The sequence below is a fragment of the Phalangium opilio genome, unplaced genomic scaffold (genome assembly GCF_054372755.1).
Source record: "Phalangium opilio isolate 3A_F unplaced genomic scaffold, DU_Popi_V2 ptg000078l_1, whole genome shotgun sequence".
NCBI classification, from domain to species: domain Eukaryota; kingdom Metazoa; phylum Arthropoda; class Arachnida; order Opiliones; family Phalangiidae; genus Phalangium; species Phalangium opilio.
The window spans coordinates 3026836-3035560 of NW_028324186.1; the positions used below are offsets into that span (position 1 = coordinate 3026836).

The following is an 8725-nucleotide window of genomic DNA, read 5'->3' on the forward strand; positions in this document are numbered from 1 at the left end:
AAGTGCAGTCTTATTGGTAGTTCCATCAATGTCTTTAAATTAAAATTTTAATATTTTGGTTTCGGGTGGGTTAGGTTAGGTTAGGTTAGGTTAGGTTAGCTTAGCTTAGCTTAGGTTAGGTTAGGTTAGCTTAGCTTAGCTTAGGTTAGGTTAGGTTAGGTTAGGTTAGGTTAGCTTAGGTTAGGTTAGGTTAGGTTAGGTTAGGTTAGCTTAGGTTAGGTTAGGTTAGGTTAGCTTAGGTTAGGTTAGGTTAGGTTAGGTTTGGTTCCAATAAAACGTTGACACCTTTTACAAAATATGCTCCTTTTAATTAGCTACCACCTATTGCAAAATATTCTCCCATTAAATAGCTACCACCTTTTCCAAAACATTCTCTTATTAATTAGCTGCCACCTTTTCCAAAAGATTTTCCTATTAAATAGCTCCCACCTTTTTCAAAATATTCTCCTATTAATTAGCTACCACCTTTTCCAAAACATTCTCCTATAAATTAGCTGCAACCTTTTCCAAAACATTCTCCTACTAATTAGCTGCCACATTTTCCAAAATATTCTCCTTTTAATTAGCTACCACCTTTTCTAAAATATTCTCCTAATAATTAGCTACCACCTTTTCCAAAATATTCTCCAATTAATTATCTGACATCTTTTCCAAAATATTCTCCAATTAATTATCTGACATCTTTTCTAAAATATTTCTATTATTGCTAATAAATTGTTTTAATACTCATATAAATAATCTTTTTACCTCCAAACAAGGTTGGGTTGGGTTAGGTTAGGTTACGTTTGCTTAGGTTAGGTTAGGTTAGGTTAGGTTAGGCTAGGGTAGGTGAGGTGAGGAGTGCAGTAATACATTTTCAACTGACATTTATTTTAACAATAATAAGTTTTGAAATTAAAAATATATTTAATGCAAAACCACACAGTATGTCTTCTTCCAGTTCAATAGAATTTCGGTCCAATGGGACTATAATAAAATCGCACCTTTGGCTACGTTCGATCGAATGGGACCCCAAAAAAAAAAACCCTTCTGTCGAATGGGAATTCGGTTCAATGGGACCAAAGCACTTAATCGAGATAAGCCTTTAAACTAATCTTAATCGAGATAAGCCTTTAAACTAATCTTAATCGAGATAAGCCTTTAAACTAAACTTAATCGAGATAAACCTTTGAACTAAACTTAATCGAGATAAGCCTTTAAACTAAACTTAAACGAGATAAGTCATTAAACTAAACTTAATCGAGATAAGCCTTTAAACTAAACTTAATCGAGATAAGCCTTTAAACTAAACTTAATCGAGATAAGCCTTTAAACTAAACATAATCGAGATAAGCCTTTAAACTAAACTTAATAGAGATAAGCCTTTAAACTAAACTTAATCGAGATAAGCCTTTAAATTAAACTTAATCGAGATAAGCCTTTAAACTAAACTTAATCGAGATAAACCTTTAAACTAAACTTAATCGAGATAAGCCTTTAAATTAGACTAAATCGAGATAGGCCTTTAAATTAGACTAAATCGAGATAAGCCTTTAAATTATACTTAATCGAGATAAGCCTTTAAACTAAACTTAATCGAGATAAGCCTTTAAACTAAACTTAATCGAGATAAGCCTTTAAACTAAACTTAATCGAGATAAGCCTTTAAACTAAACTTAATCGAGATAAGCCTTTAATCTAAACTTAATAGAGATAAGCCTTTAAACTAAACTTAATCGAGATAAGCCTTTAAACTAAACTTAATCGAGATAAGCCTTTAAACTAAACTTAATCGAGATAAGCCTTTAAACTAAACTTAATCGAGATAAGCCTTTAAATTAGACTAAATCGAGATAAGCCTTTAAATTAGACTAAATCGAGATAAGCCTTTAAATTAAACTTAATCGAGATAAGCCTTTAAACTAAACTTAATCGAGATAAGCCTTTAAACTAAACTTAATCGAGATAAGCCTTTAAACTAAACTTAATCGAGATAAACCTTTCAACTAAACTTAATCGAGATAAGCCTTTAAACTAAACTTAAACGAGATAAGCCTTTAAACTAAACTTAAACGAGATAAGCCTTTAAACTAAACTTAATCGAGATAAGCCTTTAAACTAAACTTAATCGAGATAAGCCTTTAAACTAAACTTAATCGAGATAAGCCTTTAAACTAAACTTAATCGAGATAAGCCTTTAAACTAAACTTAATCGAGATAAGCCTTTAAACTAAACTTAATCGAGATAAGCCTTTAAACTAAACTTAATCGGTATCGTTCCTTTCAACCGAATTCCCAATGGACCGAAATCCCATTCGACCGAATATCCCGCAATGATTTTAGATTTCCAGCCCAATGGCTATATTCCCGATGGACCGAAATCCCAATCGTCCGAATATGCCCCTAAAAAATACATGAATATAACTTGAAACACTGTAGCCGTCAGCGATTCGGTGGTGTAGTGGATACGAAGTTGGATTGCGAAGCGATAGGTTGTTGGTTCGAATCTCCGATAGGTATGTTAATAATATTAAAAGTAAATGTTTCGTGATACTAATTAAAACGCTCACTTTCATTCCTTTCAAGGCAAGAGATATATTAATAAAAAATGTCTTCGTGGACAAAGACTTGAAAAAGTAAATGATAAGAAAACAAAATGGAATGACCGAAGCAACAGATATTAAACTTTTTCTTTAAAGACATGATTATAAAACATCAATTATTTGAAAAAAAATACTTATCTTCGTTTTTTTCACCAAAATTATATTTGCATTGTTTTCGAAAGACAGATTATTCATTCTATATATCCTTTGTGGTATTAACAGTTTTCGAATGAAAAGGATTAGAATAAATATCCGAGTATGGATATAGGTTATTTTTAAAGGTTTCTCTTTTCGAACTATAAGGCAAAACGTTGTTTAAAACGACTAAATTCAACCGAAGGAAGAAATTTTATCTTTCATCATGATTGACATTTTAAACGTCGCTTTAGGGTGCTTTGGTTTTGCGCCTGCATTTATTCGACCACGATTCAATTTGGGTCCCATTTTTTGGGTCGATGATTTAAAATGTTTTATAAATGAATCATTAAAATCTGGATAAAAGACATTATTAACAAAAAACCTTTGGTATATTATTGAGTGCGTGAGAACTGTTTTAAAAGTTGTGATTGAATTAGTTTGGTATGACTTCAACTCGCTATGAGGAACACATTGTAGAGCAAACGTATAACACGAAACACGTAAATGGACACCGACAAATGGTGGGCAGCGTATTTATTTCACTATTGGGCTTAGTTTCCAGTATTAAAACGCATTGTAGTTCAAATTAAAAGCTGCAATCCTTTTAAATATCACTAACGAGGAACTGTTTCTATCATGGTCTACACTGGAAATCTAGCTGTAAATATAAACGATGTCGCATGTTTCTGTTATATAGTAAATCTTTGACACGAACCATTTTGAAAATAATGGAAAATTTAATGATACAATATTTTTGGGCAAATGTAATTTTGGTGAAAAAAACGAAGATAAGTATTTTTTTTCAAATAATTGATGTTTTATAATCATGTCTTTAAAGAAAAAGTTTAATATCTGTTGCTTCGGTCATTCCATTTTGTTTTCTTATCATTTACTTTTTCAAGTCTTTGTCCACGAAGACATTTTTTATTAATATCTGTTCCTTCAGTCTTCATTTTAATTAAGATTGTTAAGAAACTGTGGCATTTTTAAAATCTGCACTAAGCACAAACATAAATATAGGGGAGCGTAAGCATAAGGGACCTAATATTGCAAGTTAGTGACTAATGCTTTCAGGTACCAGTTAATCAGTTATCACCAATGAGATTAATTTATTACTGAAAACATCAAATTTTCATAATAAAATTATTTTGGCCTTTCCTTATCCCCTGGCTTTGAGCATTAAAATATTTAAAATAACTCTGAGGATTATCTAGAAACATTTCTACTGATATTTCAAATTCAGAAGAATCAGAGTCATCGTTTTGAGTCTTTCAGATGACTGGCTTGGACTTATGTTGCTGGTATTTGGTTTTCGTTGTAGCAGTGTAACCAGGGATAAGGGAATTGAGATGGATTGCAAATGAAGATGGGCGACCTACGGCACCGTATCTCTCCCAATGTACCTCGCGCACGCACCTACCCTTCGGTAGGCGATTGCTAAGTGCTGCCGCGTAGCGCCATTTTATTTGTATGAGAGCTAGCTTCTAATTTTAAGATAGAGGGGGCGCCCTTTACAATTTCATCCAGTACGACCCTACCTAACCGCTGAGGATGCTGGGAGGACTACGGTGCCGTAGGTGGGGGTACACAGGCAACGCTATAGGTATGGGGGTTTCCAATACAAGGTGTAACCAAAGAGAATATAGGGGAGGAGTGGAAAGAGGGGAAAATCTTGTTGCTCTTTTCTAGCGCGCATCTTCAATGCGCAGTACCGAGGCATTTCCGTTTGAGACATTTAACGGTATCGTAGGTGGCGCGACTGAGCCGGAAACTCCCTCGTACCACTAGTATAATTTAGGGGCAACAATGTAATTTAGCCTTGTGGAGCGGGTGATCTTCAACTCCTCCCCTATAGTCTCTTTGGTGTAACTGAGACAAAGTTTCTTCCTGCAAGCATAGCCCACTCGATCCGCGCTCATGGACGCAAGCTGCTCGCGCTATATAATAATATTTGACCACGTCGTCTGCTAAACTTAGGAATTGAACAATTAAACTTTTTGAGTTAATGTCTGGACTCTGGTTACCTTTGCATTTTCTTTGTGGTCCCATGGTTTTATTTTTAAACTAGTCATTTGCCCTGTATCATTATTGTGTAAGAGACAGCCTGGCAGCCCCGTATTTGTTTACCCTGCCCATAGCCCACTCGATCACGCGTAACACTACGCAAGATGCAGAGCAGCGTCCGTGAGCATGGATCGAGTGGGCTATGCCCTGCCTGGCCAAGTCAGCTGACTTAGGTGAAATATTCATTACTTCTATGCGACTTATTTCTAGACATTCTTGAACGAATCATCTTGTGAAAATTTTATAAGACAGGCTTCTGGCGCTGGGTTTTTTCCGAGCCAAATTTGCTTTTTAAATTTAAAAAAATTAATTTCAACCTTTTTTCCTCTCTTCAGAAATTTAATAATGATAGTGTGTTACATATTTATCCAAAATTTATATTAATTAATTAACACACTGTAATTTGTAATTTCGCGCTTGGAAGAGCCTGAATTAAAAATATTGATTTGGAGACAGGGATTAGTGATAGTGTGATTGAATTGAATCTATCATTTATTTTACCAGCAAAAAACATATCTTCGTAGCGGTAACCCTTGTCTAGAAACCAGGGAATGAACTCTTCTGCGTAGTTTGAATTAATCTACTTTACACATCAAAAATGTATCTAATTTAAACAAAAAGGTTTATTCTAAATAGCGGTTATAAATAATACTTAAAAACGCAACTGTTACCTAATAAAAATGATTGCAAGAGCCGGGATAAAAAACATTGGTTGGTTTGTTGACAGGGTTTAGTGATCGTGTGTTTAATTATTCAATTATATTACCATTAATTTAAACCAATAAAATGATCTACATAGTGGTTATCGGTGGCACCAAATATAATCTGCACAGTTATCGTTGGAAAAATGGCCATTGTTTACTGTTTTGAGGTTATGTTAGAATAAGCACTAAATAATTAAAATTTAAATTGTTAACCTATAAGAATTATTGGAAAAGCGTCATTTAAAAATATTGTATGATTTGGTGACAGGGTTTAGTGATAGTGTGATTGAATCTATCATTTATTTTACCAGTAAAAAAGGTATGTTCGTAGCGGTAACTGTTGGCTGGTGGCAACAGTCAAAAACCAGGGAACGAACCCTTGTGCGTCTTTTGCATTAATCTACTTTAAACAACAAAAATTTATTTAATTTAAACAAATTACCTAATTAGCGGCTATCGTGGGCCGATGGCACCAGGTGAAACACCTTAAAACGTACGCTACACGGCCAATTGGTCTCTAGTCTCTACATACAATCAGCTGGATTTAAATTTTGACCGAGGCTTAGTGAAATCAGTCAATTTAAAAATTATCGGCTAAATCCTAAATTTAAATTCTTTTGTATTAAATTATAATAAGGTTTAACTTACGAAATTAAAATAAAATGAGGACGAATTAACCCCTTCTTTTATGTGAAAAGTTAAAAAATTCGCCTTAAGCTCGGCATAGCCACACGCGTTGTCTAAACAAAAATCTTCGCTCAGTCGCTCTATTAGCGGTAAAACAGCGTAAGTCCAACAGTACGTTTCTCTATGATTTTAGCTAGGATTAAACCACGTAAGTCCAACAGAATAAAAGGTCGTAAGTTTAAGTATGTGCTTAAAAGTACAAAAAGTAATACTTAATATTAATTGTTTTCAATAAAACTTCGAAAGGCACCAGAAAAATGTTCAACCTTTCATTTAAAACCATTTTCAGACCTATCGAATAAATAGTCTTCAAAAAATGCTCGAGTCAATTTGGCCATCACAGCAAACATTTGCCATGTTATTCCTATGGGAAAATTTCCCTTTTTTTGCCAAAATGTCTTAATTTTTTTATGGAAATGAAAACCACCCTTAGCAACTTTATTTTCTATGAAGAAAACTAATAGAGGGATCTCTTTGAAATTTTAACCACATATTAAGGGTCCGAATTTTAGTTCAGTGGAATTTTTTCAAAGCAGTAACCATGATAGGAAAAAAGTTACATCGAATCAAAAAACCACCCTTATACATTAAACGCAGTATGAGGTCTTATCTAAGAGAGCAACCGCTCTCTCAGAATAGAATTAATAAACAAATTGTGCTTAAAATGAAGTGCAGTCTTATTGGTAGTTCCATCAATGTCTTTAAATTAAAATTTTAATATTTTGGTTTCGGGTGGGTTAGGTTAGGTTAGGTTAGGTTAGGTTAGCTTAGCTTAGCTTAGGTTAGGTTAGGTTAGGTTAGGTTAGGTTAGCTTAGCTTAGCTTAGGTTAGGTTAGGTTAGGTTAGGTTAGGTTAGGTTAGCTTAGGTTAGGTTAGGTTAGGTTAGGTTAGGTTAGGTTAGCTTAGGTTAGGTTAGGTTAGGTTAGGTTTGGTTCCAATAAAACGTTGACAACTTTTACAAAATATGCTCCTTTTAATTAGCTACCACCTATTGCAAAATATTCTCCCATTAAATAGCTACCACCTTTTCCAAAACATTCTCTTATTAATTAGCTGCCACCTTTTCCAAAATATTCTCCTTTTAATTAGCTACCACCTTTTCTAAAATATTCTCCTATTAATTAGCTACCACCTTTTCCAAAATATTCTCCAATAAATTATCTGACATCTTTTCCAAAATATTTCTATTATTGCTAATAAATTGTTTTAATACTCATATAAATAATCTTTTTACCTCCAAACAAGGTTGGGTTGGGTTAGGTGAGGTTACGTTTGCTTAGGTTAGGTTAGGTTAGGTTAGGTTAGGCTAGGGTAGGTGAGGTGAGGAGTGCAGTAATACATTTTCAACTGACATTTATTTTAACAATAATAAGTTTTGAAATTAAAAATATATTTAATGCAAAACCACACAGTATGTCTTCTTCCAGTTCAATAGAATTTCGGTCCAATGGGACTATAATAAAATCGCACCTTTGGCTACGTTCGATCGAATGGGACCCCCCAAAAAAAACCCCTTCTGTCGAATGGGAATTCGGTTCAATGGGACCAAAGCACTTAATCGAGATAAGCCTTTAAACTAATCTTAATCGAGATAAGCCTTTAAACTAAACTTAATCGAGATAAACCTTTGAACTAAACTTAATCGAGATAAGCCTTTAAACTAAACTTAAACGAGATAAGTCATTAAACTAAACTTAATCGAGATAAGCCTTTAAACTAAACTTAATCTAGATAAGCCTTTAAACTAAACTTAATCGAGATAAGCCTTTAAACTAAACATAATCGAGATAAGCCTTTAAACTAAACTTAATAGAGATAAGCCTTTAAACTAAACTTAATCGAGATAAGCCTTTAAACTAAACTTAATCGAGATAAGCCTTTAAACTAAACTTAATCGAGATAAACCTTTAAACTAAACTTAATCGAGATAAGCCTTTAAATTAGACTAAATCGAGATAGGCCTTTAAATTAGACTAAATCGAGATAAGCCTTTAAATTATAGTTAATCGAGATAAGCCTTTAAACTAAACTTAATCGAGATAAGCCTTTAAACTAAACTTAATCGAGATAAACCTTTGAACTAAACTTAATCGAGATAAGCCTTTAAACTAAACTTAAACGAGATAAACCTTTGAACTAAACTTAATCGAGATAAGCCTTTAAACTAAACTTAAACGAGATAAGTCATTAAACTAAACTTAATCGAGATAAGCCTTTAAACTAAACTTAATCTAGATAAGCCTTTAAACTAAACTTAATCGAGATAAGCCTTTAAACTAAACATAATCGAGATAAGCCTTTAAACTAAACTTAATAGAGATAAGCCTTTAAACTAAACTTAATCGAGATAAGCCTTTAAACTAAACTTAATCGAGATAAGCCTTTAAACTAAACTTAATCGAGATAAACCTTTAAACTAAACTTAATCGAGATAAGCCTTTAAATTAGACTAAATCGAGATAGGCCTTTAAATTAGACTAAATCGAGATAAGCCTTTAAATTATACTTAATCGAGATAAGCCTTTAAACTAAACTTAATCGAGATAAGCC

General features: G+C 33.2%; 1 long non-coding RNA gene across 18 annotated transcripts; it reads right to left on the minus strand.

Moving 5' to 3' along the window:
* Positions 1 to 3459: 3459 nt before the first annotated feature.
* On the minus strand, positions 3460 to 6813 carry LOC149655135 (uncharacterized). 18 transcript variants are annotated; one of them, XR_016370387.1, is made up of 5 exons: positions 5974 to 6813; positions 5456 to 5888; positions 5286 to 5388; positions 5145 to 5211; positions 3460 to 5071 (listed from the first exon to the last, which is right to left on the minus strand). It is a non-coding gene; the product is annotated as an uncharacterized LOC149655135 (long non-coding RNA). The 18 variants fall into 18 exon arrangements; XR_016370398.1 differs by lacking the exon at positions 3460 to 5071 and having other exon boundaries at positions 5103 to 5211; positions 5456 to 5891; positions 5986 to 6012; positions 6137 to 6813; XR_016370395.1 differs by lacking the exon at positions 3460 to 5071 and having other exon boundaries at positions 5103 to 5211; positions 5974 to 6012; positions 6137 to 6813.
* Positions 6814 to 8725: the final 1912 nt, after the last annotated feature.